Below are 12,500 nucleotides of genomic sequence, written 5' to 3' on the forward strand. Positions count from 1 at the left end.
TGAGTATTCGTTCGCCGGAACCAAAGTCAAAATTTTGGTAGATAGGGATCCCATAAAAACTTCTTTCGAGGAATGGGCTAAAAACCCGGTCATTTCTCAAGAACAATAGCTAAGGGACCTGATACTACCACTTGATCTGAACCTACATGCTGGATTAGATCCAGTGACCGGGGGTCTATGGTTAACCGATACAGCACATCATCATTTAGCTATCGCAATTCTTTTCCTAATAGCAGGTCATATGTATAGGACCAACTGGGGTATTGGTCATGGTCTAAAAGATATTTTAGAGGCTCATAAAGGTCCATTTACAGGCCAAGGCCATAAAGGTCTATATGAAATTCTAACAACATCATGGCATGCTCAATTATCTCTTAACCTGGCTATGTTAGGCTCTTAACTATTGTTGTAGCTCACCATATGTATTCCATGCCCCCTTATCCATATCTAGCTACTGACTATGCTACACAACTATCATTGTTCACACATCACATGTGGATTGGTGGATTTCTCATAGTTGGTGCTGCTGCGCATGCAGCCATTTTTATGGTAAGAGACTATGATCCAACTAATCGATACAACGATTTATTAGATCGTGTCCTGAGGCATCGCGATGCAATCATATCACACCTCAACTGGGTATGTATATTTCTAGGCTTCCACAGTTTTGGTTTGTATATTCATAATGATACCATGAGTGCTTTAGGGCGTCCACAAGATATGTTTTCAGATACTGCTATACAATTACAACCAGTCTTTGCTCAATGGATACAAAATACCCATGCTTTAGCACCTGGTGTAACAGCCCCTGGTGAAACAGCGAGCACCAGTTTGACTTGGGGGGGCGGTGAGTTAGTAGCAGTGGGTGGCAAGTAGCTTTGCTACCTATTCCATTAGGAACGGCCGACTTTTTGGTACATCATATTCATGCATTTACAATTCATGTGACGGTATTGATACTGTTGAAAGGTGTTTTATTTGCTCGTAGCTCGCGGTTAATACCAGATAAAGCAAATCTTGGTTTTCGTTTCCCTTGTGATGGGCCTGGAAGAGGAGGAACGTGTCAAGTATCTGCTTGGGATCATGTCTTCTTAGGACTATTCTGGATGTACAATTCTATTTCGGTAGTAATATTCCATTTCAGTTGGAAAATGCAGTCAGATGTTTGGGGTAGTATAAGCGATCAAGGGGTGGTAACTCATATTACCGGAGGAAACTTTGCACAGAGTTCCATTACTATTAATGGGTGGCTCCGCGATTTCTTATGGGCACAAGCATCTCAGGTAATTCAATCTTATGGTTCTTCGTTATCTGCATATGGTCTTTTTTTCCTAGGTGCTCATTTTGTATGGGCTTTCAGTTTAATGTTTCTATTCAGCGGGCGTGGTTATTGGCAAGAACTTATTGAATCCATTGTTTGGGCTCATAATAAATTAAAAGTTGCTCCTCCTACTCAGCCTAGAGCCTTGAGCATTGTACAAGGACGTGCTGTAGGAGTAACCCATTACCTAGCTCAGGACCCCACTACTCGTCGTATTTGGTTTGGTATTGCTACCGCACATGACTTCGAGAGTCATGATGATATTACTGAAGAACGTCTTTATCAGAATATTTTGCTTCTCATTTCGGGCAATTAGCAATAATTTTCTGTGGACTTCCGGAAATTTGTTTCATGTAGCTTGGCAAGGAAATTTTGAGACATGGATACAAGACCCTTTACATGTAAGACCGATTGCTCATGCTATTTGGGATCCTCATTTTGGTCAACCGGCTGTGGAAGCATTTACTCGAGGAGGTGCTCTTGGCCCGGTGAATATAGCTTATTCTGGTGTTTATCAGTGGTGGTATACAATCGGTTTACGTACTAATGAAGATCTTTATACTGGAGCTCTTTTTCTATTATTTCTTTCTTGCCCTATCCTTAATAGGGGGTTGGTTACACCTACAACCAAAATGGAAACCAAGAGTTTCATGGTTCAAAAATGCTGAATCTCGTCTGAATCATCATTTGTCAGGACTATTCGGGGTAAGCTCCTTGCTTGGACAGGTCATTTAGTACATGTCGCTATTCCTGCATCCAGGGGGGATATGTTCGATGGAATAATTTCTTAAGTGTATTACCGCATCCCCAAGGTTAGGCCCACTTTTTACGGGTCAGTGGAATCTGTATGCTCAAAACCCCGATTCAAGTAGTCATTTATTTGGTACCTCCCAAGGATCAGGAACTGCCATTCTACCCTTCTTGGGGATTCCATCCACAAACGCAAAGTTTATGGCTAACCGATATGGCACATCATCATCTAGCTATCGCAATTCTTTTCCTCATTGCGGGTCATATGTATAGAACTAACTTTGGAATCGGACACAGTATAAAAGATCTTTTAGAAGCACATATTCCTCCGGGAGGACGGTTGGGGCGTGGGCATAAGGGTCTTTATGACACAATCAATAATTCGATTCATTTTCAATTAGGCCTTGCTCTAGCCTCCTTAGGAGTTATTACTTCCTTGTAGCTCACACATGTACTCTTTACCTGCTTATGCGTTCATAGCGCAAGATTTTACGACTCAAGCTGCGTTATATACCCATCACCAATACATTGCAGGATTCATCATGACAGGAGCTTTTGCTCATGGAGCTATATTTTTTATTAGAGATTACAATCCAGAACAGAATGAGGATAACGTATTGGCAAGAATGTTAGACCATAAAGAAGCTATCATATCCCATTTAAGTTGGGCCAGCCTCTTTCTAGGGTTCCATACTTTGGGACTTTATGTTCATAATGACGTCATGCTTGCTTTTGGTACTCCCGAAAAACAATCTTGATCGAACCCATATTTGCCCAATGGATACAATCCGCTCATGGGAAAACTTCATATGGATTTGATGTACTTTTATCTTCGACAAATGGCCCAGCATTTAATGCGGGTCGAAGCATATGGTTGCCCGGCTGGTTAAATGCTATTAATGAGAATAGTAATTCATTATTCTTAACAATAGGTCCTGGAGATTTCTTGGTTCATCATGCTATTGCTTTAGGTTTACATACAACTACATTGATCTTAGTAAAAGGTGCTTTAGATGCACGTGGTTCCAAGTTAATGCCAGATAAAAAGGATTTCGGGTATAGTTTTCCTTGCGATGGTCCGGGACGAGGTGGTACTTGTGATATTTCGGCTTGGGACGCATTTTATTTGGCAGTTTTTTGGATGTTAAATACTATTGGATGGGTTACTTTTTATTGGCATTGGAAACACATCACATTATGGCAAGGTAACGTTTCACAGTTTAATGAATCTTCCACTTATTTGATGGGATGGTTAAGAGATTATCTATGGTTAAACTCTTCACAACTTATCAATGGATATAACCCGTTTGGTATGAATAGTTTATCAGTCTGGGCATGGATGTTCTTATTTGGGCATCTTGTTTGGGCTACTGGATTTATGTTCTTAATTTCCTGGCGTGGTTATTGGCAGAATTGATTGAAACTTTAGCATGGGCTCATGAACGTACACCTTTGGCAAATTTGATTCGATGGAAGATAAACCAGTAGCTCTTTCAATTGTGCAAGCAAGATTGGTTGGATTAGCTCACTTTTCTGTAGGTTATATATTCACTTATGCGGCTTTCTTGATTGCCTCCACGTCGGGCAAATTCGGTTAATTATTTAATTATTCTATCCGCAATAATATTTTTTTTTATTAATTTTATTAAAATAATAAAAATATAGGTATGCACTCTTATATTTATTTCTACATCTAGGATCCGATTTGTATCATTATCATTGATAATAAGAGGAACTTAAGCATTATGGCAAAGAAAAGTTTGATTTATAGGGAGAAGAAGAGGCAAAAATTAGAACAAAAATATCATTTGATTCGTCGATCCTTAAAAAAGGAAATAAGTGAGATTCCGTCGCTAAGTGAGAAGTGGAAAATTCATGGAAAATTACAATCCCCACCGCGTAATAGTGCACCTACACGTCTTCATCGACGTTGCTTCTCGACCGGAAGACCGAGAGCTAACTATCGAGACTTTGGACTATCTGGACACATCCTTCGGGAATGGTTCAGGCATGTTTATTGCCAGGGGCAACAAGATCAAGCTGGTAAAGATTTAAGTATCCTTTAATTTTTCTATTTTTTCTATGCTCGACGAGGCCCCTTTACCATTCTGTCTAAATAGGCTATTCTATTTGTACAGATATGGAATAGGGGCGCATTCAATTCGTCTTTGTTTATTAGAGTTTAGTCCAAGTTTTTTTGTTTCATCGCGGGGTAGAGCAGTTTGGTAGCTCGCAAGGCTCATAACCTTGAGGTCACGGGTTCAAATCCTGTCTCCGCAACATTTTTTTTTCAACAAATGTAAGTTTGATTCTATTAACTATAATTAATACTTATCTTTTGGGACGCGAGGCAAAAATTACTATATTTCCCGGTCAACTATACCGAATCTTTGATCTTTTTGAATCCATTTCTATTTGGGCGGATAGCGGGAATCGAACCCGCGTCTTCTCCTTGGCAAAGAGAAATTTTACCATTCGACTATATCCGCATTTTTTTGCCTTCTTGATAAGAAATTTATGGATAATATTTGTTCAAAGCTATACGAGATACACTCTTTGGTTTGGGGTCATTTGATAAAACTCTACTACCAAAAAACAAAAAAGTTCAATTAACAATTCTATTAATATATATAAATATATATAATTTATTATATATTAATAATATATTATTCTATATCTATATATAGAATTCCATATTCAATAATATATTATTCTCTATTTCCATAAAATATTATATTCTATATTGATATCAGATATCAATTTTTGATTCGTTTTTTTTTATTTAATTAGTTATTACTATTTCATAGTTATATTTAGTAAATTGCTATTTATTAATATTTGATTCATATTTCACTCAAGTTACAGAAGTTCGACCCCCCCTCTAATTTTTTTGTTTTCTTTATTTGCATTTTATGGACTTATATTGAATTTGAATGTGTAATTCGTGGAATGGGAGGGGTCATCTCATTTTTTGATCTGCAACGAATGAATTCAAGAGATAAGAGAATTAAGGATACCCACCAAGAAGACTAATCCAATCCATAAAGATGTACCAGAAAATACAACATTTTTGTTACTCGACCACCCATCAGGAGACGCAAATACAACGGGTACACTAATCAGTAAGATTGATGAAGTAATAATTAATGCAAAAACAGCCAATTGAAAAGCAATAGTCATGTTTTTTAATCCTCCAAGCTATTAACAATATACACCATTTAATCCTCTTACCCACTAAAAAAATTTTAATAAATAAAGGGATTTTATCATGAATCCGTTTATTCGAGATGCCTTATTTCCAACTTCTTTTTTACCACTTTTATTCTATTCGGACATGAAGTTAAAGGTTCTTTTTTACTTCACAAATGGGTAGACTGGATCATGTATCTCATTTATATAGACCAATTGATAGACTTATAAAGAAAGTCACACCCTATATCTTTTCTACATAGTGATCGTATTAACTCATCGAGCTATGTTCTATTTGGCGAAAAAAAAGATAAAATAGAAATTATCTTTTGGAGAGATGGCCGAGTGGTTGATGGCTCCGGTCTTGAAAACCGGTATAGTTCATAAAAAATAACTATCGAGGGTTCGAATCCCTCTCTCTCCTTTTGTTGGATGAATATTTTTTTCTTTATTGGCTTTTTTTACTTCTTAGCATCATAAAAAAGGAGAATGGCTCGGCTATACTATCCAGCCGAGCCAGAAAAAACGAGATTGAATTGAAAGAAAGAAGACTTTTTAATATGACCCGATTTTTACTTTCCTATTTTAACTACTACTTTAGTTAAGAGGAGTCATAGAAAGAACAGGTTCAAAATCACGATCAATTCCTTTTTCAAATCCTGCTGCCGCTGCCCGAGCTCTTCCCGCGTGCCATAAATGACCCACGAATAGGAAGAATCCTAGAACAAAATGAGAGGTAGATAACCAACTTCTCGGAGAGACGTAATTGACTGCATTGATCTCAGTAGCTACGCCCCCTACAGAATTTAAGGAACCTAAAGGAGCATGAGTCATATATTCTGCAGAACGTCGTTCTTGCCAAGGTTGTATGTCTTTTTTCAACCTACTTAAGTCCAAACCATTAGGACCCCTTAAAGTTTCTAACCAGGGAGCACGCAGATCCCAAAAACGCATTGTTTCTCCTCCAAAAATAACTTCTCCAGTCGGGGAACGCATTAAGTATTTACCTAAACCTGTAGGTCCTTGAGCAGACCCCACGTTAGCTCCAAGACGTTGGTCTCTAACTAGAAAAGTAAATGCTTGAGCTTGAGAAGCTTCTGGCCCTGTAGGTCCGTAAAACTCACTAGGGTAAGCAGTATTATTAAACCAGACAAAACAACAAGCAATGAAACCACAAACAGATAAAGCAGCTAAACTATAAGACAAGTAAGCCTCCCCAGACCATACAAGTGCGCGGCGAGCCCATGCAAAAGGTTTGGTTAAGATATGCCAGATTCCACCAAATATACAAATGGAACCTAACCATACATGCCCTCCAATTATATCTTCCAAATCGTCCACACTAACAATCCATCCTTCTCCCCCAAAGGGAGATTTTAGTAAATAACCAAATATAACACTTGGGCTAAGAGTCAAGTTTGTAATTTTTCTTACATCCCCCCCTCCTGGAGCCCAGGTATCATATACGCCCCCAAAATAGAGAGCCTTGAATACTAGAAGAAAAGCACCTACACCTAACAAAATTAAGTGAATACCCAAAATGGTGGTCATTTTATTTCTATCTTTCCATACATAACCGAAAAATGGAAAAGATTCTTCAAGAGTTTCGGGTCCCAGAAGTGCATGATAAATACCGCCAAAGCCCAAAACTGCAGAAGAAATTAAGTGAAGTACTCCAGATACAAAGTATGGAAAGGTGTCTATAACTTCTCCCCCAGGACCTACCCCCCAGCCTAAAGTGGCTAGGTGGGGAAGTAAAATCAATCCTTGTTCATACATGGGCTTTTCAGGTACAAAATGAGCCACTTCAAATAAGTTCATTGCTCCGGCCCAGAATATATTATCCGGCATGGGCTACATGAGCTCCCAATAGTTTACCAGATAAATTGATAAGTCGGGCATTCCCGGCCCACCAAGCGAAACCAGTGGTTCTTGGTCACGACCAGCTAAAGCTAAAGTTCCATTAAAGAGCGTTTCCACGTGGTAGAACCTCCTCAGGGAATATAAGGTTTTCATGAGGCTGATCTTGAGCCGCCATCCAAGCGCGAATACCTTCGTTTAAAAGAATATTTTTAGTATAGAAAGTCTCAAATTCCGGATCTTCCGCTGCACGGATTTCCTGGGAAACGAAGTCATAGGCACGTAGGTTCAAAGCTAGACCGACTACTCCAAGAGCACTCATCCATAAACCAGTTACTGGTACAAATAACATAAAGAAATGTAACCAACGTTTATTGGAAAAAGCAACCCCAAAGATTTGTGACCAAAAGCGGTTAGCGGTGACCATTGAATAAGTTTCTTCGGCTTGAGTTGGGTTAAAAGCACGGAATGTATTTGCACCATCACCATCTTCAAATAAAGTATTTTCTACAGTAGCACCATGAATAGCGCATAACAGAGCCGCGCCCAGTACACCAGCGACTCCCATCATATGAAATGGGTTCAATGTCCAATTATGAAACCCTTGGAAAAAGAGGATGAATCGAAATATAGCCGCTACACCAAAACTAGGCGCAAAGAACCAACCAGATTGACCTAGTGGATAAATTAGAAAGACAGAAACAAAAACAGCAATTGGACCAGAGAATGCGATTGCATTATAAGGTCGCAATTGAACAGATCGAGCAAGTTCAAATTGACGTAACATAAAACCTATTAATGCGAAAGCACCGTGGAGAGCAACAAAAGCCCACAGACCGCCTAATTGACACCAACGAGTAAAATCTCCTTGTGCTTCAGGACCCCACAGTAACAACAAAGAATGCGCTAAACTATTAGCAGGAGTAGAAACTGCAGCGGTTAAAAAATTGCAACCTTCTAAATAGGAACTAGCCAATCCATGAGTATACCATGAAGTTACAAAGGTTGTACCTGTGAACCAACCCCCCAAAGCGAAATAGGCACAAGGAAAGAGCAATAGACCAGACCAACCTACAAAAACGAAGCGGTCCCTCCGTAACCAGTCATCCATAATATCAATAAATCTTTTTCGTCTTTGGTAAATTTACCAAGGGCTATAGTCATAGCGATCCTCCTATTCATCTACTTCAACCATTTCCGAACACCTTTATATATCTTAATGTTATATTTGTTCAGGACGCTCAAAATTCTATCATTTATTTATGATTTGATTTCTCGCGCACTGCCCCATAAAATTTACCTTTAGAATTTCATTTAATTGGTTTCGAAGATCAAAATATTTGATTTTATTGGTCCTTACTTAGGTAAACGCATCAACTCAAATTGTTTCTTCCTTGCTATTAGTTTTTAATAAGTAGTTGAATCTAAATCATGAATTGTCAGATGACTCATTACTCAGATAAAGAAATCTTTTTTTCTATTTTATTTGATATCTACATGTCCATGCCGGTAAAAAAGGGAAAATTTATTATTTATATCTAATTCAATACAATATTTAAATAAAATAATAGCAAACTGTAAATGAGAGTTTTTCTTTCTCACATACACCTTCAATCCCATTACATTGTCATCTTGTAAGCATCAATATGGAAATATTTGATTGATATCTGAAGCCATTCTTTATGATTCGATTTTTTGATTCTTAATACATTTGATTCTTATACAACTAGAATTTAGGCTCTTGTTATGTTCTGGAATCAAAACAAGATATTGAAATACCCTTTAGGTATTAAAAATTTGGAATAAGACTTTCTTTCTCTAGGCAGGAACGCAATATATTTCCTATGAATATAGAAACAAGAAGATTAAATAAGAGATCGACAGATTTCCGAATAAAAAAATATGAAATAAAACAAATCTACTGTTTCAATTTTATCTCTATCGAATTTGAATATCAGAATAGTGGATATAGTCATGATTCGACGGGTTAGGTCCACTTACTTTTTCTTTTGGATTTGTTGATTTCTAATCTATCGAAAAAGGGAAACAACGAATATCTATTTGGCGATTCAAAAGCCGACTTATTTTATTCATTGTATTATAATAAAAAATGTTCATTTGATTTTCTAAATTACTCTCTCACTTTATTATTAGTTATTATTAAACTCTCTCACTTTATTATTATTATTATTAAAATGAAATTCATTAGAATGAAATTCAAAAATTCGAAATTAAGACTTTCGAATGAAATTTTTCCTATATAGAAAGTTAAGAAGTAATAGAAAGTAAAGAAAGTAAAAGCCCCTTATCGTTTGAACCGATGACTTACGCCTTACCATGGCGTTACTCTACCACTGAGTTAAAAGGCCGTCTTGATTTAATTCCTGACTGAGTCGATAGGTAAATCAAATATATATATATTAATATATATACAATAGACGCATAGTGGTTAGTAGCTCATTTCGCAACTAGAAGCGAGAATCGATAACTTAACTTATCATCCATCGTCTAATTAGGGAAGAAAGATGGATTCTGTCTGACTTTCTTGGTTAGTGTTAGATAGGGACACTACTATTTCTTAACAATGAGATGAGGCAATCTATAAATAAGTAAAAAAACGAAACTTAACCCTCTTTTTATTTTTTTTCTGTCAGACCAATCACTTCTTAAAAGATTTATACTAGAGACTTTTTTTCGATTTTTTTTTTTTTTTCATATTTCCACTTCAATATAAAAAAAATATATCGATTTTTTTATAGAATTTGATTAGAATATGAATATAATGTAAAATAAAACATAATAGAATGCTATAGAAAAAAATAAAAATATTATAACTAGTTCATACCATTTGATTATATTGACAATTTTAAAAAACTGATCATACTATGATCATAGTATGATGGCGGTTGAGCAAGTATGCCCCAATCGTCTAGTGTTCAACATCTCTCTTTCAAGGAGGCAGCGGGGATTCGACTTCCCCTGGGGTAGGTACTACGAGGAAGTTTATCTGGCTTTCCTAAAGTTCGAATAGATTCTTCCTTTGGTCGATGCCCGATTAATGGGACGGACTGTAAATTCGTTGAATATGTCTAGAACAAAAGTATCTATAGGTACTCTTGGCAACGTATCTACGCTATCCTATTTTATTTTCCTACACGAGTTAATGGAGATTAATTGACAAAAAGGAAACCCCATACAGTATCTCGTTCTTGAAGTGGTGAATGCTCTCAATAATTATAATATACTAATTTACATATGTCTTTAAATGGTGCAAAAGAAATACCCCTTTCTTTTGCTTGATGAAAAAAGAAAATAAAACAAAAAGATAACCGAAACCATTTTGATCCCCTTGCCCAGAAACAAAAAGGGAGTTTATGTCTTTTTTTTAATTGAATCCGCCGGGACTGACGGGGCTCGAACCCGCAGCTTCCGCCTTGACAGGGCGGTGCTCTGACCAATTGAACTACAATCCCATGGAAATAGCGGGTAGCTTACATATTCCTTCTTATGATTTCATCATAATCATTTCAATTTTAGATTCAAATTAGTGTTTTGTAACAAAGAAAATCACAAGTAATATATTGATATCTATATGGATATCACTAAAGTGATATCAAGGCCGATTACTAGTAATCCTTGCATTATTCTAAAATCGATTGATAATCTATTTTTTATTGTAATTTTTTATGGAAACAAAAAGTAACGAGCCACAAGAAATAAAGAAAAAAGTAAAGTCGAAATATACCCAGATATTTGACTTTTTTCTTACCCTTCTCTGTCAATTATGCAAAACAAAAAAGGTTATGTAGACAGCGAATTATTGGGCCGAGCTGGATTTGAACCAGCGTAGACATATTGCCAACGAATTTACAGTCCGTCCCCATTAACCGCTCGGGCATCGACCCAGGAAGAATCTATTCGAACTTTATGGATAATCCATGATCAACTTCCTTTCGTAGTACCCTACCCCCAGGGGAAGTCGAATCCCCGCTGCCTCCTTGAAAGAGAGATGTCCTGAACCACTAGACGATGGGGGCATACTTGCTCAACCGCCATCATACTATGATCATAGTATGATCAGTTTTTTAAAATTGTCAATATAATCAAATGGTATGACTAGCTTATAAGATTTTTTATTTTTTTCTATAGCATTCTATATCATTTTTTTATTTTACATTTATATTCATATTCTAATCACAATTCTATAAAAAAAATCGATATATTTTCTTTTTATATTTGAAGTGGAAATATGAAAAAAAAAAAAAAATCGAAAAAAAGTCTAGTATAAAATCTTTTAAAGAAGTGATTGGTCTGACAGAAAAAAAATAAAAAAGAGGGTTAAGTTTCGTTTTTTTTACTTTACTTAATAGATTGCCTCATCTCATTGTTAAGAAATAGTAGTGTCCCTATCTAACACTAACCCAAGAAAGTCAGACAGAATCCATCTTTCTTCCCTAATTAGACGATGGATTGATAAGTTAAGTTATCGATTCTCGCTTCTAGTTGCGAAATGAGCTACTAACCACTATGCGTCTATTGTATATATATTTAATATATATATATATTTGATTTACCTATCGACTCAGTCAGGAATTAAATCAAGACGGCCCTTTTAACTCAGTGGTAGAGTAACGCCATGGTAAGGCGTAAGTCATCGGTTCAAATCCGATAAGGGGCTTTTACTTTCTTTAACTTTCTATTACTTTCTTTAACTTTCTATATAGGAAAAATTTCATTCGAAAGTCTATAATTTCGAATTTTTTGAATTTCATTCTAATGAATTTCATTTTAATAATAACTAATAATAAAGTGAGAGAGTTTAATAATAACTAATAATAAAGTGAGAGAGTAATTTAGAAAATCAAATTGAACATTTTTATATTATAATACAATGAATAATAATAAGTCGGCTTTTGAATCGCCAAATAGATATTCGTTGTTTCCCTTTTTCGATAGATTAGAAATCAACAAATCCAAAAGAAAAAGTAAGTGGACCTAACCCGTCGAATCATGACTATATCCACTATTCTGATATTCAAATTCGATAGAGATAAAATTGAAACAGTAGATTTGTTTTATTTCATATTTTTTTATTCGGAAATCTGTCGATATCTCTTATTTAATCTTCTTGTTTCTATATTTCATAGGAAATATATTGCGTTCCTGCCTAGAGAAAGAAAGTCTTATTCCAAATTTTTAATACCTAAAGGGTATTTCAATATCTTGTTTTGATTCCAGAACATAACAAGAGCCTAAATTCTAGTTGTATAAGAATCAAATTGTATTAAGAATCAAAAAATCGAATCATAAAGAATGGCTTCAGATATCAATCAAATATTTCCATATTGATGCTTACAAGATGACAATGTAATGGGATTGA

At 36.0% G+C, this 12,500-nt stretch overlaps 1 protein-coding gene, 5 non-coding genes and 2 pseudogenes across 6 annotated transcripts in view; 5 read left to right on the plus strand and 3 right to left on the minus strand.

Moving 5' to 3' along the window:
• Positions 1 to 109: 109 nt before the first annotated feature.
• LOC125602828 lies at positions 110 to 6,544 on the plus strand (annotated as a pseudogene).
• On the plus strand, positions 4,278 to 4,351 carry TRNAM-CAU. Its single transcript has one exon. It is a non-coding gene; the product is annotated as a tRNA-Met (tRNA).
• TRNAG-GCC lies at positions 4,490 to 4,560 on the minus strand. The gene has a single exon. It is a non-coding gene; the product is annotated as a tRNA-Gly (tRNA).
• TRNAS-UGA lies at positions 5,592 to 5,684 on the plus strand. Its single transcript has one exon. It is a non-coding gene; the product is annotated as a tRNA-Ser (tRNA).
• Positions 5,712 to 8,960, minus strand: LOC125602829 (annotated as a pseudogene).
• Positions 8,961 to 10,519: 1,559 nt separating this feature from the next.
• On the minus strand, positions 10,520 to 10,593 carry TRNAD-GUC. Its single transcript has one exon. It is a non-coding gene; the product is annotated as a tRNA-Asp (tRNA).
• Positions 10,594 to 11,473: 880 nt separating this feature from the next.
• Positions 11,474 to 12,500, plus strand: part of LOC125602830 (photosystem II CP43 reaction center protein-like) — a 4,052-nt gene continuing 3,025 nt past the window's right edge. Inside the window, 1 exon segment of the mRNA XM_048774236.1 lies at positions 11,474 to 12,500. This exon segment is cut by the window's right edge and continues 1,501 nt beyond it. The gene's annotated coding sequence lies outside the window, so the exon portion shown is untranslated.
• Positions 11,727 to 11,798, plus strand: TRNAT-GGU. The gene has a single exon. It is a non-coding gene; the product is annotated as a tRNA-Thr (tRNA).

This window comes from Brassica napus, unplaced genomic scaffold (assembly GCF_020379485.1).
Source record: "Brassica napus cultivar Da-Ae unplaced genomic scaffold, Da-Ae ScsIHWf_3005;HRSCAF=3792, whole genome shotgun sequence".
In the NCBI taxonomy this organism is placed as follows: Eukaryota; Viridiplantae; Streptophyta; class Magnoliopsida; order Brassicales; family Brassicaceae; genus Brassica; species Brassica napus.